Source organism: Nelumbo nucifera, chromosome 1, assembly GCF_055504915.1.
Source record: "Nelumbo nucifera cultivar China Antique chromosome 1, China Antique-T2T, whole genome shotgun sequence".
NCBI lineage: Eukaryota > Viridiplantae > Streptophyta > Magnoliopsida > Proteales > Nelumbonaceae > Nelumbo > Nelumbo nucifera.
In genome coordinates this window covers 123,204,399-123,221,411 of record NC_142649.1, presented here as the reverse complement: position 1 = coordinate 123,221,411, position 17,013 = coordinate 123,204,399, and the positions used below count along the sequence as shown (strand labels likewise).

General features: G+C 41.6%; 1 non-coding gene across 1 annotated transcript; it reads right to left on the bottom strand.

The window, feature by feature from the left end:
- Nucleotides 1-449: 449 nt before the first annotated feature.
- On the bottom strand, nt 450-556 carry LOC148803767 (small nucleolar RNA R71). Its single transcript, XR_016081661.1, has one exon. It is a non-coding gene; the product is annotated as a small nucleolar RNA R71 (small nucleolar RNA).
- Nucleotides 557-17,013: the final 16,457 nt, after the last annotated feature.

Genomic DNA, 17,013 nt, shown 5'->3' with positions numbered 1-17,013 from the left:
GGGCCAAAAAAGGAAAATCAAGAGAAGAGGTTGTTATTTGCGAACCAGCTATAGAGATTGAAGGAGAGATGGCAGAAGGAAATCGCACCCTCTTGGACTATGCTTGTCCAAACATTGATGGGGCGACATCCAGCATTTGCAAGCCTACCATCCATGCCAATAATTTTGAAATAAAGCCCGCAATAATTCAAATGATCCAAACTAGTATTCAGTTTAGCGGGTTACCAAGTGATGACCCTAATGCACACATCGTTAACTTCCTTGAAATATGTGACACCTTTAAACATAATGGAGTTAATGATGATGCTATTAGGCTAAGATTATTTCCTTTTTCATTGCGTGATAGAGCTAAAAATTGGCTTAACTCACTCCCTGCAGGAAGTATCACCACTTGGAGTGATCTAACCCAGAAATGTTTGGCTAAATATTTCCCACCCTCCAAAACAGCAAAGTTAATTAATGATATTACTACCTTTGCTCAATTTGAGAGGGAATCTTTGTATGAAGCATGGGAAAGATTCAAGGAGATGCTTAGGAAGTGTCCCCACCATGGGATACCAATTTGGCGACAAATACAAACTTTTTATAATGGTATTACCCCCTCTAATTGGTCCATTATTGATGCAGCCACAGGTGGTACAATCATGAGGAAAACTCCAGGGGAAGCATATGACTTAGTGGAGGAGATGGTGTCAAACAGCTACCAGTGGAGCAATGATCGAACCAATCAGAGGGGAGTACACCATATTGATTCCCTTGTAGCCATATCTGCGCAACTTGCTAGTCTGAATAAGAAGTTTGATGCTTTTAATATTGCAGCCATTAATACACCATCTAGCATCTCATGCGATTTATGTGGTCAAATAGGACATACTAATTCTGATTGTCAACTAAATAGTCATTTTTCCCATGAGAATGCTAATTTTATCTCTCATGCTGGCAGGTCAAACTTCAACCCATACTCCAATACATACAACCCAGGGTGGAGGAGTCATCCCAACTTCTCTTGGAGCAACAATCATCAGAAGGCACCCATGGGATTCCAACCACAACCGCCCCCACAAGAGAAAAAGAGCAATCTAAAGAAGATGATTTCTAAGTTCATCAACACTACTGAAGCAAAATTCCAAAGCCATGAAACAGCAATTAAGAACTTAGAAGCCCAAATGGGGCAGGTTGTAAGCATGTTATCAGAGAGGAAAGAAGGAAGGCTGCCCAGCAACACAGAAAAGAATCCCAGAGAGCATGTGAACGCCATAGCCGTAAGAAGCGGGAAGGCAGTTGGCGAAATCCAAAAAGAAGACAAGAAAGCTGATGTGGCCAATCTGCAAAAGGAGGATGAGGGAAGTACACCTAAACTGAATTTACATGAAATTAAACTCCCTATCCCCTACCGTGGAAGAATTTTGAAAGCTAACTTAGATAGACAATTTGAGAAATTTTTGGAAGTGTTTAAGAAGATTCATATTAACCTTCCCCTTCTTGATGTATTGTCACAGATGCCGAAATATGCCAAATTCTTGAAGGAGGTGATGTCAAATAAAAGGAAATGGGAGGAATGTGAGATGGTAAATTTGAACGAAGAATGATCAGCCATCCTCCAAAATAAATTTCCCCCAAAGCTTCAGGATCCAGGGAGTTTTTCTATACCTTGCACCATAGGGAGAATTGAATTTGAAAAAGCTTTATGTGATCTTGGTGCTAGTATAAATTTATTGCCCTACTCTATTTTTAAAAGGCTGGGATTGCATGAACTAACATCTACCACTATTACCCTACAGTTGGCCGATCGAAGCATTAAATACCCTAGGGGAATAGTGGAAGATGTCTTAGTTAAAGTAGGTAATTTCATCATGAAAGAATGGTAGGATCCATCTAATGGACGCCATAAAGGTTGCGGAATGGGTGGGGCGAATTTCAAAAATTTCCTACCTTCTCCCAACTGGGAATCATATTCCCTGAATTTAGAATACAATATTCAAGGATCTACTTGAACCCTAATCAAACCAGATCTGTACCAAAAGATAAATGGGAGGATTATACCTGATCCGGAGAAGCAGTATCTCCCAAAGTTGGTGTTCACGCCCAAAGAATGCTCCAAGATCTGTCCCTGCTGAAGATGACACAGCTGTGGATGGAACAGAACCAGCAGGGTGCGTCCTACACACTGGATCCTTCACAAGAATCCCCTGGATGTACTAAACACTGAATTCTTTCAGTCTTTCTTGCAAGACTGATGTCAAGAACTGGTTTCTTGACTTTCTTTTCTGCAAAGATCAAATCTTGCAACAATGCAGATGGCGGCGGCAGGAGGAGATTTCCAGAAACAAAAGGCTGAACTGTTTTCTTATCTGGAGAGAATGAGATCTAATCTCAATTCGCAGGAACCTTTCTTGCTTACCAGAACCTCTTGGATCGAAATCTGATTTCCTTTTCTTGGTTCATTCGAAAATCTCCTCTCTTTTCTTCTTGATTAAGAAATCTCCTAATTAGGAGTTATCCCAATCCAAATCAGTATTTGGATAGGGGATAATCTTAATCCCTTTCCCAGATAGAGTTAGCTTACTCCTGATCTTATCAGGAGGTTACCAGATTCAAATCTGATTTGAATTTGGTCTCTAAGAGTGGATAAGGCTAAGAGCCCAATCCTTTTTGCTAACTTCAATCTCAAATTCGCCCCATTGATGGGTGATCATATCAGCCCACTTCGAAATGGGCTTTTGGCCCATTAAGTATTCAGTGTTTAATTAGTTTCCAATCTGCTGCCCAGTTGGGCTTCTTTGTATGGCGTGGGACCCAAGCATTGATCTACACACCAGCCACATGGGTTCGGCCCAGCCTTTAATACAAGGCCCAGCCGAATTCACTGAAAATCTCAATGAACCCCTTGAGTCCATCGTATGAACCCCATGGGCCCAACACTTACATTAAGTGGTCCCTGGGCCAAGCCATCTTATAAAAACCCAGGGACTGTGGGCAGGTGCAAGATTAGCCCATCAGGTATTATCCTAAATGGTCTTACACTTAACCTCTCAGCCCTTAATGATCAAGCACTGCCCGACAAGAGAGGACCTCTCCCTCGGCTGCAAGGAACAGTGCCGCACTCTCCTCTCACATGGATCCCGGGAATTAAAACCATTTGCAAACATTTTGAAACCGTACATATATATGTAAATATATTAATTTTGCAAAAACAAAATTCCAACGATTGAAATCAACTGCCGGCAGTTTGGTTTCCATCAGAGAGAGTGCATTCCCGATCATTACCCTTTGTCCGACAAAGTGGCTGATTCTGTCACTATGACCACCCACTCAGATGAATTCTCAAACTGCCCCAACATACCCAGGTTTTGATCCCCACTAAGGATCTCACTGGTTGGCATATCAAAGGCAGCCTGATCCAGCACCTAGTGAAGTGTCATAATCGAGTCTAGGGGTCAGGTGTAACTTTCCAGTTTTGCCCATCTATCTCCAAGGTCCAGGGCAAGACTGGAAATCTGGTCTGGTTCAAGGATTCAAGTAATCCCATGCTGTATGTGCCTCAGGTCTTACCCTGATGGCTGAGACAGGCCATCCCAACACTTGGTGGCACACCAGTATCAGCCTTGGCAGGATAAATCTCCCCAGACTTATCCAACGGCTGTGAACATTTAAAACTAACATGAGTCTCTACAAATGTCCAGTTTTAGGGTTTTACACAGAATTAAACCAAACAACATGAATCAAACATGCACTTTATTTATTTCCACTAAATAACAAAAGTACATCAAAATGATTGAAGCTAAGGGCATACAAAACTGTCTAACACATCATCCCTGTTGATTTCATTATGTTGGATATGGAGGAGAATAGTGAAAGAATGGTAGGATCCATCTAATGGACGCCAAAAAGGTTGCGGAATGGGTGGGCAAATTTCAAAAAATTTCCTTACCTTCTTCCAACTAGGAATCGTATTCCCTAAATTTAGAATACCATATTCAAGGATCTTACTTGAACCATAATCGAACCAGATTTGAACCAAAAGGTAAAAGGGAGGAATATACCTGATCCGGAGAAGCAGTATCTCCCAAAGTTGGTGTTCACGCCCAAAGAATACACCAAGATCCGTTCCTGCTGAAGATGGCATAGCTGTGGATGGAACAGAACCAGCAGGGTGTGTCCTACACACTAGATCCTTCGCAAGAACCCTCTGGAAACACTAAACACTGAGTCTTTTTAGTCTTTCTTGCAAGACTAATGTCAAGAACTGATTTCTTGACTTCCTTTTGTTGCAAAGATCGAATCTTGCAAGAGGGAATGGTGGCGGCTGGAGGAGAACTCCTGGGATGAAGATGGCTGAACTTGCTTCTCTTCTCTCTGGAGTACAATTGAGATCTGATCTCTATTCGCAGGAGGTATCCCTTGTGTATCAAAAGATGGTTCAAAATCTGATATTTCTCCACTGCTTTTTCTCCTCCTTTCTTCTTGATTAAGAAAGCTCCTAATTAGGAGTTATCCCAATCCAAATCAGTATTTGGATAGGGGATAATCTTAATCCTATCTGCAGATTAAGTTAGCTTACTCCTGATCTTATCAGGAGGTTGCCAGATTCAAATCTAATTTGAATTTGGTCTCCTAGAGTGGATAAGGTTAAAGGCCCTATCCTTTTTGCTAACATTAATCTCAGATTCGCCCCATAAGGGTGATCATATCAGCCCACCTCGAAATGGGCTTTTGGCCCATTAAGTGTTCAGTGTTTAATTACATTCCAATCTGCTGCCTAGTTGGGCTTCTTTGTATGGCATGGGACCCAAGCATTGATCTACACACCAGCCACATGGGTTCGGCCCAGCCTTTAATACAAGGCCCAGCCGAATTCACTGAAAAACTCAGTAAACCCTTGAGCCCATCATATGGACCCTATGGGCCCAACAGTTACATTAAGTGGTCCCAGGGCCAAGCCATCTTATAAAAACCCAGGGACTGTGGGCAGGTGCAAGATTAGCCCATCAGGTACTATCCTAAATGGTTTACACTTAACCTCTCAGCCCTTAATGATCAAGCACTGCCCGACAAGAGAGGACCTCTCCCTCGGCTGCAAGGAACAGTGCTGCACTCTCCACTCACATGGATCCCGGGAATTAAAACCATTTGCAAACATTTTGAAACCGTACATATATTAATATATATATATATTTTGCAAAACAAAATTCCAACGATTGAAATTAACTGTCGGTAGTTTGGTTTCCATCAGAGAGAGTGCATTCCCGATCATTACCCTTTGTTCGACAAAGTGACTAATCCTGTCACTATGATCACCCACTCAGATGAATTCTCAAACTGCCCCAACATACCCAGGTTTTGACCCCCATATAAGGATCTCACTGATTGGCATATCAAAGACAGCCCGTTCTGACATCTAGTGAAGTGTCATAATCGAGTCTAGGGGTCAGGTGTAACTTTCCAGTTTTGCCCATCTATCTCCAAGGTCCAGGGCAATACTGGAAATCTGGTCCGGTTCAAGGATTCGAGTAATTCCATACTGCATGTGCCTTGGGTCTTACCTTGGTGGCCGAGACAGGCCATCCCAACACTTGGTGGCACACCAGTATCAGCCTTGGCAGGATAAATCTCCCCAGACTTATCCAATGGCTGTGAACATTTAAAACTAACACGAGTCTCTATTAGTGTCCAGTTTTAGGGTCTTACACAGAATTAAACCAAACAACATGAATCGAACATGCACTTTATTTATTTCCACTAAATAACAAAAGTACATCAAATCGGATTGAAGCTAAGGGAATACAAAAACTGTCTAACAGATAGATCGATGCCATTAATTTTAGGGAGACCCTTTCTTGCTACTAGTGATGCTTTAATTGATGTGCAAAAGGGTCTACTTACCCTTAGAATCAATGGTGAAGAAGTGGTGTTCAATGTATTTAAAACCATGGAACATCCCAACACAATTGAACATAAAATTTATTCAATCAATAGCATTGATGTTGGTGCAGCTGAAATTAACACATCTAAATTAGATGACCCCTTTGAAAGCTACATTATTAATTCATGTAAAAACATGCAGGTCATGGAGGAAGAGGTAAAGAAGGCGATGAACTATTTAGAGGACCACCAAGAAGGGTTCAAGCCAAGACAAGGTAATGCTCATTATATTCCTAATGAGAAACTGTTACCCTCTGTTTTGCAGGCCCCTATTCCAGATCTGAACCCGCCCATGATGGATGAAGGGGAGCACACCAAAAGCTGCAACCAAGAGAGTTAGAGGATCCGATTCATGATAGGGAAGTTTGTTTTTCTTTTTTCTTTTGCTTTTAGGTTATGTTTAGGTCGTGCTAACAACAAAAATAAAATAAAAAATAAAAATAAATAAAAATAAAAATAAATAAAATAAATAAAAAATAAAAATTATTTTTCCTTTTGTTACTTATGATTGTGTTTTTTTCCTTTCTTAAGACCTTAATCATAGATAGCAGGGAAGTCCTCTTAAAGGTTCAAGAATTCAAGAAACTTCAAGAAGAGGAGATCTCAGCACCATGGGCGAATTCAAGAGTTCTTTCTTCCCCTTTGTTTGTTTTAATTCTTCCATTATGAACTGATTTGTTTCTTGCTAGGGCTGTGAAAAGCCTAACCATGTTAATGAATATATTTTTATCTTCTTGATTTATCCAAGATTGTGATTTCCATATAGTTTATGAATTATTGTGCTTAATGCAATTAAGAGCTTGGCCACCTCTTAATTGATTTGGGTTATGTGAATGAATTGAGAGAGGAATTCACATAATTGACAGAATAATTCATAGTGTGAATTGAATGGTATATAGAGATTTATATACATGATTCATCTGAATTTAATGGTTTTCTTGGACTTGATGCACTTCCATCTTGAGAGCTCTACTCGAGAGATCGAAGGGTTACCTGATGGGTGTAGGTTTAGTATATCTCGAGAGAGAATATTAAATAGATTTGTGAATATCTCAACTTATGGGAATAACAATTAATCTTGGATAATTGGACCCATCAATATTCATTGCATTGGTTAGGTGGACCAAAAGTCCTAGCGATTCCATCATTTGCATATTCAATTAGTGATCACCCTTGTTTTTATTTTCTTTGTTCCAGTTTTTATTTTCAGTAGTTCTTGTTTCTTTAAATCTAAATTTCGACTGTCCAAATAATTATGGAAGACTGTGATTCTAATACTTATTTTGTTAAATCCCCGTGGGAACGATATTATTATACTACTTGATAACTAGTGCACTTGCTAGGGTTATATATTTATAGCTATCACCTGTTGTCAAGAATTTACAGGTCTCTCCGACCTCACAAGGGCTAGTTTAAGCCACACAAAACATCTATAATTTGGCTAGTGTATTTGTTCATCTGAACCATGTCACACATGACCTACACAGGTTCTTTACCCACACAGTTTTGGATCACTGACCTACAGAGGCCATTGAACTCACCTACACCATTTGGCTAGGGCAGATTTTAGGATGTTCTAGGTAGCAATACCAAGAGCCAGTGATAAAAGAGAACATCAGACAAGGTTCTTAATCAGTTTGACTGGTTTTGGAAGTTACAGTAAAGAGAAGAATGGGACAAAAAAAAACATAGCCACCAACCTCTAGAAAAACTCAGTCAATTATCCGCCAATCTCTGAGTTTGATTTTTCTTCTCAATTTATGTTTAAATGTTAATAGAATAGAGTCCAACAATAGTTCTCAGTGCAGGTTGAACCAATTTTCTCATTCTCAATCCAGGTATGTGGTTTGAAAGATCTTTGATAAAAAAAAAAAAAAAACTTTTTTTACAGAGTGCGGTCTGGCTCTGATACCATGATTTTGTTCAAGAGTGAAGAAGAGAAGAGAAGAGGAGAAGAAGAAGAGAGGAGAAGAGAAGGATGAGAAGAGAAGATGGAGATCGAAGCATTAGTCCTGGCGGCGCCAATCTTTTTTATTTAAATAATAGGGCAACCACATAAGAGATAAAAATAGCTGAAAAGACATATGTGCCCTTACGACACATAACTAAGATTACATCAATGGCCTACTTGGCTAATGTGAGGGAACTCCTGCCCATCTTCCACTCTTTGTTCATCTAGCAAGTACCGAGGTTGGAGAATGCTGAGGACAATGCACTCTCAAAATTGGCCAGCACTAGCCATAATACAATGAGGATGGTGTACCTCGAAGGCCTGCCTCGGCCTAGTATCGTTAGGGTGGCAGAAGAGGTCACTCCCATATCGCAAGCAAAACCAAGCTGGATCAACCCGCTTGTTGATTATCTACTCCATGGGACCCTACCAGCAGAGCGTAACGCAGCTTGGAGGGTAGAGCATCAGTTAATTCAGTACGTCCTCATCGACGAGCGATTGTATAGGAGATCATTTACACTCCCCTACCTGCATTGCTTACGACTTTTAGAAGCAGGCTGGGTGCTACACGAGATCCACGAAGGTCTATGTTAAGGACACCTGGGGGGCAGGGCGCTAAGGCAAGGATATTACTGGCCTACTATGAAAGTGGATGCACTCGAGCCCATCCAGAAGTGTGACAACTACCAGAGGCATGCCAACATTCTTCACCAGCCCGCCGCCAACCTGTAGTATCTGACCAACCTGTGGCCTTTTGCCCAGTGGAGGATAGACATCCTTGGTTCGTTCCCACCTGCAACTAGGCAGAGAAGATTCTTGGTCGTGGCGATTGACTACTTTACGAAGTGGGTGGAGGTCGAGCCCCTGGTAAGAATCACAGCCCAAAACATACAAAACTTCTTCAAGAGGAACATAGTATGTCGATTCAGACTGCCTAAGGTGCTGATCTCTAACAATGGAAAGCAATTCGAAGACATCAAATTCCGAAAATGGTGTGTCAAGATGGGGATCCAACAGAAATTCACGTCGGTGGCACATCCTTAAGCAAATTGACAGGTCGAGGTGATGAACAGGGCAATTCTCCATGGACTAAAAGCCCGCCTAGCGCGAGCTAAGGGTTTGTGGGTCGACGAGCTACCCAACGTCCTATGGGCTGATAAGACCACCATCAAGACCGCAACGGGTGAGACACCATTCAACTTGACCTACGGTATGGAGGTCGTCATCCCAACCAAGATTGAAGTACCAACCCTGCAGCCTACGTCCGGACCGTGGCCTACCAACAATGAGTAGCTTGGTACTACAACACTCGAGTCAAGGGATGCCAATTCCGAGTTGGCGACCTCGTGCTCCAAAAAGTGATGGTACCTAAGCCTGGTATAGGTAAGCTCGGACCAAACTAGGAGGGTCTGTACAGAGTTAGACAAGTATTTGGTGAAGGGACATACAAGCTCGAGACGTTGGAAGGGAGGCAGGTGCTCCGTGCCTAGAACATCGACAACCTAAGGAGATACTACTTTTAAGCTCAAGAACCAAGCATCCGCCAAATTTCTAAGTGCAAATGACCATCCGCTCAAGCGAATCAGTCAAGCCACATGTCGACTAAATTATATAACGAAGAGTGGACCTCGAGTCACTCTAAAAGCCTAAGGGCCACAGTGCCGAGCCAATAATGACCTTGGTGCTAAAGACAAATAAGACCTAGTCGCTTTCTAAGCATATGAGCAGCACGGGCAAACTTCACTTTTTCCTTATTGGTGTACAGGCAGTTCGAGTCATATAACCTACAATGTCTGTCTAGTTTAACTAACAGTCACTCTGGGTTACCCCTTATTGTGCCAAGTTGTGTTAGGAGCTCGTCACCTCGGGGCAACCTATACTTAGAAAATTTTGTTCAAATTTAAAACATTATATGCAAGGTGGCAAAAAGAAAGTTGCATTTCATTTCTTCCAAAAGAAGGTGATTCATTCATTCAAAAAAAATGAGAAAGAAGATAAAGTCTACATGGGGCTCCTCGCCCCCACCTTCAACATTTTCAAAAGATTCTTTCGCCAGTTCGGTTTCCATAGCATCCTCAGTAGCAACAACCTCATCAACCTCCACGACCTCATCAAATGCGGCATTCGAGCCCTTCTTCGTTGCTCCCCCGTTGAGACCTTTGTCACTCTCCTTGTCGGAGTCTGGCTCTTGGTCAACTTCCATAACCAACTCAATGGTGACTTCGACCGTGGTGACGACTCCGAAGTCGAGCTTGGGGAACTTGAGCTTGGTTAACCAGCGACAAAGTTTGAAACCCTTCTGGAAGGCATATGTACTGAGCTCCTCCCTCATCTGATTGTACTCCAACGAGGCTTTGTAAGCATAGACAGCAGTGACCCCGACATCCTTAATTCATTGGATAAGAGCAGCCTTATGCTCGGTAGAAGCAACTCTCTACTGCTCGGCCTCTTTTTCCAGCTTTTCATTTTGCTCTTTCTTTGCCGATACTTGGCCTCCAACTTCCAGATGGTATCGACAGCCTTCAGCATCTTGCTTCGGCACTCCGTGACAGTCACCTCGGCCCGTCCAACCTTTTCCTCGGTGGCCTTTATCCTTGCAACATTCTGATCGAGCTACTGCATAAGGGAATGGATCATGGAGTTCGCCTACAAAAAAGAGAAAAATTTACTAAGTACAAAAGACAGAGCGAACAGAAACAAGGTATCAAGATCAGGAACATACCATCATGACGTAACCCACAGCCCTAGCACCCAGTTAAGCATGAGGCAGCCCGACAAACTTTGTGACCTCCTCGTGAAAAATTGCCTCCTTACTCTTTATGAGGCTGGTCCATGCATTCATGATACTTTGGACTATCTCGGGACTCTCACTAGAAGAACCAGCCCCAAGATGAATGGTTTGAAGCTTAGACGACAAAACTGCCTCGAGTCAGTAAGGCAATGATTCCTTATCTTGGTCCTCCTCGACCAAGTTGATGACTAGAGGGTCCTCAGTCTAAATAGGGGCAGCAGGCTCGACCTAAGGTGCTTGAGAAGAGTCACCTCGGGACGTCTTTCTCTTCTTCCTCTTCTTCATGCCAACAAAGAGGTTGGTCATCGGGGCACTCGCCATAACGCATGTGGGAAGCAAGTACCAGATTAGCCGAAGTGATACAAAGATAGCGCAAAAAAAGAAAAGAAAGTGTGTGTGCACCGAAGTAACGACCTATCTGGAGGACTCATCCCGGCCTTGACAAGCTTGTCCTCAGTCAAATAATCTCCCAATTTTAGGCCGAGCTCAACCAAGGATTGCATCTTCTTCCTCACCTTCCTACTTAAACAATCTCTAGGGTCACTGATGGTGGTTCTCCACTGAGTTAGGAAAGGCCACCCCCCTTCAACAATCACAGTAAAATACCTATTCTTCCAAACTGGCACCATAGAAGGATACTCATGGAGTAGCTTATACCTAGGGCGGTAAGCTATGTAATAATTGAACTTATCCACCCCCTTGGAACCAACAGGATTATTTTCGATAGAACACAGTGAGGTGAAGGTATTGATGTCTAAGGGGAGGTCATAATCGTGAAACAAGGAAATGGTGCTGACCATGGTACGAACCAAGTTCGGATGAAGCTAGTCAATAGTGATGCCAAAGAAGTTTAAGATTTCAATGACAAAAGGGTGAATAGGGAATCGGAGCCCAGAAATCAACTGCTCCTTGAAGACTGTAATTTCGTTGTCATCGTGTTCCCAGAGAAAACTCTCTAAAGGCAGGCTATAACCAAAGTGATCGGAGAACTTGTACTGGACAGCCAGAGCATTAATCTTCTCAGGCGTTAAGATAGAAGGACCAAAGCAATCTAGCCCCCAAGAAGGATGAACACGGCAAGAAGACAATGCCTTTTTACTAGAAGCTTTATGCTCCTGAACTGAGGTGTCCACCTCGGCCAGACTAGACTCTGAGCTAAGGGCCGACGTGACCATCATGGTCGGGCTACATTCAAAGTCTTGGACCGAGGTACCCTCCTTAGCCCAATCAGACTCACCACACATATCAAAGAGACTACCCGTGCTACTAGACATATTGAAATGAAAGATTGAAACGGAAGAAAATAAGGCTTACCTAAGGAAGGAGACGACCTCGGAGACAAGATAAAGACCACTGACCTAGAAGCTAGTGCACAACCTCCAGAACGCGAAAATCCGAAATAAGACAAGGTGAAATGGGACCCCAAGGCCCCTATTTATAGCTACTTTAGTCGATCATGGGTGGCTCGAATCATTTTGATCTGGCGCCTCCCATAAAAACCGGTCACACGACTTTTGAGGTTGAAATCGGTTGAGTGTTTATTTTGTCATTCACGGAATTTTTAAACCGAGTGGCATCCTTACGTCCCCGGTACGCAATCCGGATTTATGGTTAAGCTGGTTGGGTCATTATGGTCTGACCTCTAGATCGGACCTCAACTAGGATGAAGACTAGGCCAAATCTACCTAAGCTCGTCATTAACTCCCTGCACTAGGTCAAGACCCTTAGCACGGGGAGTGGGGGGCAATTGATGAGGGGTGATTTGGCCCGACCTACTCATGTACAGACACGTGGAAGTGACCTGTTGATTGAACATTGACTCAGCACTTCCTGCCACCTCAGCAAGATAGGTCACCTCAGGTATCTCGGGCACTTTATCCATGACCGAGGTTCGAGCAGCTCATGATGACCCGACCTACCGATGTGACACGTAGCCATCTTCTAGAAGCAGGCCATGATAACCCTACATTTTGATGCCTTAAGGGCATCAATTAAGGGGTATTTTCGGTCTTAGAGTAGTCAAAGTGTACCATTTTCCCAGTTAAAATCAAATTATGCGACCTCTGAGGGTCTCTGTGCAAATTATGTAGAAAAGTTTTCTAGGCTGAAGTATAGTTTTTGGGAAGCTGGTGTGAAGACCAATTGAGAGAGGGGGTGTTTTTGTAAAGAACTGAGGACAAGAGGGCGCCTCCTATCTACTAAACCCAGTTGGCGCCCATCCTATTGTATTGCCATGCTCCCCTCTCCTTAGCAAACCCTATGGAGCCTTTTTAACCTAATCTTTTCACTCTTAGCAAACCCTAGCTGCCCCTTGGTGTTTAATCTCCACCCTCCACCTCTTTTAATCTCAACCACACATTTTAGGGCTCTCCTTTATAGCTTTTAAACCCTAGGGCACCACCTATTATGCTAATCCTCACCATTCAGCCCCTCACCTCCAAATCTCAGCCACTCCCTCCATCTTATATCCCAACCATTCAATCTAGGGCACCACCTATTCTTTTAATCTTAACCCTTCAACCCTAAATGTTCTAATCTACACCCTTCATTTCTAGGCACCCAAATCTCAGCCCTACATAATATTGGGCACCCTCTCCTTTTATTTTCAGCCATAGGATCACCCCAAAACCATCTTAGTCATCCATTAGAAACCCTAGGGTGTCCCTAACTTTTTTAAATCCCAGCTGCCGCCCCCCATCTTTCTCCCTATTTCCAGTTGTTTCCACCTTTCTCTAAAAAAAGGTCCCAAGAGCCTTGTAGAAGGGGTTGGTCAATTCACCCAGGTAAGAAGGAAGGCTGATCTTGAGAAGTTCAAGGGTAGAGGAAGAAGATGACACCCATGCAAGAGGAGGGGTTCCTACTTGTAGTTTAGAATTTTTCTTCAGTTTTAGAATTACTTTCTGTTCTTTAATTTCTAGTTTAATTTTTCCTTCCTGCAAATTTATTTTTATTAGATTTAATGTGTGCTTTATTTCTTTTCTGCAGATTTGAAATTCGGCCAGGTAAGACGGAAGGCCTAGCTCGAGAAGTTCGAGGGTGGAAGAAGCGATCCGGAAATTGCTACCTCTGATCGGATTTTTAGACATTTTTATTTTGTTTCTTTTATTTAGTTGTTTATGTTATTTATTTATTTCTATGCACTTGTTATTCTCAATACTGTTTGAATTTGGTTTTAATGAATTCCATTTTTTTAATTAATTAATTTTTTATTTATACAACTCCCACTTGCGTTCTCTTCTCCCGGATCTAAGAAAATATTAATTTTTCCCTCGCTTCCCTGTGGAGACGACCCGTTCTCACCCATTTACTGCGTTAGTAGTTGTTTGAGAATCGGAATAAAATTATAAATGTTTAAACTGGTGTTCCGGAGTGTTTAACGATGTGCTTCCGGACACACCAGGCCAACTGTCTCCAAGCTCTTTGGGATCACGCCACACGATTGTAGGCCTTATCCTTATCCCGCCCGGATCAGACAGACTCGATAAGCCTTATCGGATAGCATGAAGTCCTCCTCTTGATGCGGAACGGACTCCTTACAACGCGGGCCAAAGATCTCAGAGGTGTTTCGTGAGACCTGGAAGCTCACCTATTTAAGGGCATCAACTCCAGCAACACAAGGTACATGCGACTTCCTGCTTACTAGCATTCTAGCATTTAAGCATTCACCTCGCTCAACAAGAGTACTAACTTAGGCATCGGAGCGCCTACACCGGATAAGCGACCCTGAGTCCTCTAAGCCCTTCTCTCTTTGCAATTTGACTAGCCAATTAAAGAATTGACGTCCAAACTACCTTCCAGCTAGGAACAACTCGATCGCGCACAATCAAATATAAATATGAATACCACAAAGTAAAATGGTGGCAATAACTAACCGCAAGGAATCTTGTGATGAAACTGGGACAAAGTATCGCAGAGGGGGCTATGGTATCCGTTGATTTTGGCACGATAAAAATGCCCACTATCGCTTTACTGTTGATAGCTCATGCTGAGTTCCTTTCGCTAAATGGATTTATAGAGATAATGGGGCCCCAGGAATCTGATTCATTGTGGTGGTGGGCCTTGTTACAAGATATTACAGAGGGAGAGATTGTGTGGTCCAACTTGTTCTTGTTGCCGCATCCAAAATGGACTTGGAATTGACAACCTCGGCCAATGGCCTGAAACAATTCTTCTTATTGGACATAAACATCGACAATGCCACAGCATCTCCCCATTACCTTTTCTGTTCCTGATTCTAGTTTCTACTTTCGGAAAAAAAAAAAAAAAAAAAAAAAAACCACAAGTTCTAATACCACCACTCACCACTCGCTGGATTTTCATTCTCCAATTTTTTTCACAAAATAGGAAAAGAAAATGAAATCATTACCTCTTTTCAATTAAGAGATTTAGAATTGCACTCGATGATCACATATGCATATGATGTCTCATCTCTTATGCATCTCTCCAGCTTGCGCTAATCACTTTACGAAATGATTTAGTTGGATTAATGGCAGTATACCGGTATCTAATTAATAGTAACAGAGAGAGAGAAGCAGGTTGGCCCAAGAATTGTCCTCACTGTTTGCGCAAGATTGAGTTAAGCAGACTTCTTCCTTTTGATAACGGTCAATAAAATTTTAAGATAATCGTCTATTCATTTGGAGCAAAACTTTAAATTGAAAAAAAAAGGCAAAAAATCAAGAACTGCCATAGTGAAGACCAATACCAAGTCGGGCTTGCTCTAAATGATGATTGGACTAGTGTTAATTTTGAATAAAGAAATCTTATACCGTTGATTTAGGATCCCTACATTTTTTTCATGCACTTAATCCAGTGTGTGTGAATCAAGGATTTAAATATTGCTACTCTTTATTGTACCCTCAGTGAGTATTGATGTGTATCGGTTTGACTGATATATATTATTTTTTTATTTTTTTTATTTTTATTTAATTTATAATTACTAAAAGGCTCCATACAGTGTTTTAAAATTTTAAATTTTTTAGAAAAAGAATTCTATATCGATGTATACACCATATCTAAGTGCAGGGTGCACTAATATAGATAGGACACGCCTGATATATATTTTAATCCTTAACAAAATGCAAGTGTAGGAGATCAGGAGATTCAGGACCTCGTATCATTCTAAGTTTCTAACAGTATTTTTCTTTGAAAAGCACATTTCCTGCAACTACCATCGCAGTATAAACTAGAGACCCCCCCCCTGACCGATTTTGCATGTTTGGTCACTTGGGTCAATCGGGATTTTTTACTCGTTTTTCTTATCCTTTCTTTATCCATCATTAATTAGAACCACACATTTCTATTATGAATTAAAAAAGAATGTGTAATAAAAAGTCTGGGCTCGTCTTGGTGTGTTATACTAAAACGGAACTTAAGAAATGTGTTCTCTTTACATAGTGTGACTCACATCAACATCATAGTATATCGCAGCAGCCAAGTATTAAAAAATATTGTCTCATCAATGATAAAATCAAGTATAAGAGATATTGTCAATATACGATTAAAAACACTGTAAAATTGGTGCGAGACGCACTTTGTCTGTAATGAACAAATCAAGATTGTTACCATATTCTACTAAGACTTTCTTTAAATTCAGTTTAAAAAAGTTTAAAAGGAATACAAATACAAATACATAGAATTCGAAAACCTTATATTTTATATTCTTTTGAAACTGAGCATTGAGAGTAAACAAGACAAAGACACACGGAGAGGGTGACTAAAAACAAAGACTAGGTAGCATCAAACCGACTCTCTGCCCACTTGTACGTCTTATCGGTAGATTGGAAATTTTATTTTCAATAAAGATCAGAGAGGTGCCATGCGCTAGAAAGTTGCATTAATTCCAAGCGCAGATAAGTTTAAGAATTTCGAGGCCCCCACCAATACCGGCCTAATTCAAAACAATGACATTGTGCGTGTGTTGTGTTCTGACGGATGCATGTACTTAACACATGGGGGTATTAAATGGTTTGATGAGTCATTGGTCTTATCCTATCTCTACCATGATCGATGGATTCTCCTTTTTCACTACCACGTAACCTACCATCTAGCAGATTCGAGGTCTGACTCACAAAGAAATTGGTGTCCCAGATAATATGGTTCTTTTTGTTTGAACATGTTTCTTTTATTGGGTTTCAAGTCACCTCAAAGCAAATAAAATAAGGAAATTAAAGGAGCATAAGGATCGTAACCATCTGGTTTCAATATTCACTCCGGATGATGAGATCAGATTAATTGAGAAGAAAGAATCGGTAGGCCGGTTCTTTGGTTTGGTAGGAGGTCATCACCAGTCCTCTCACCTCAATTGTCATAGGCCATCATCTCATTCAAGATAACGGTGATTAATTCT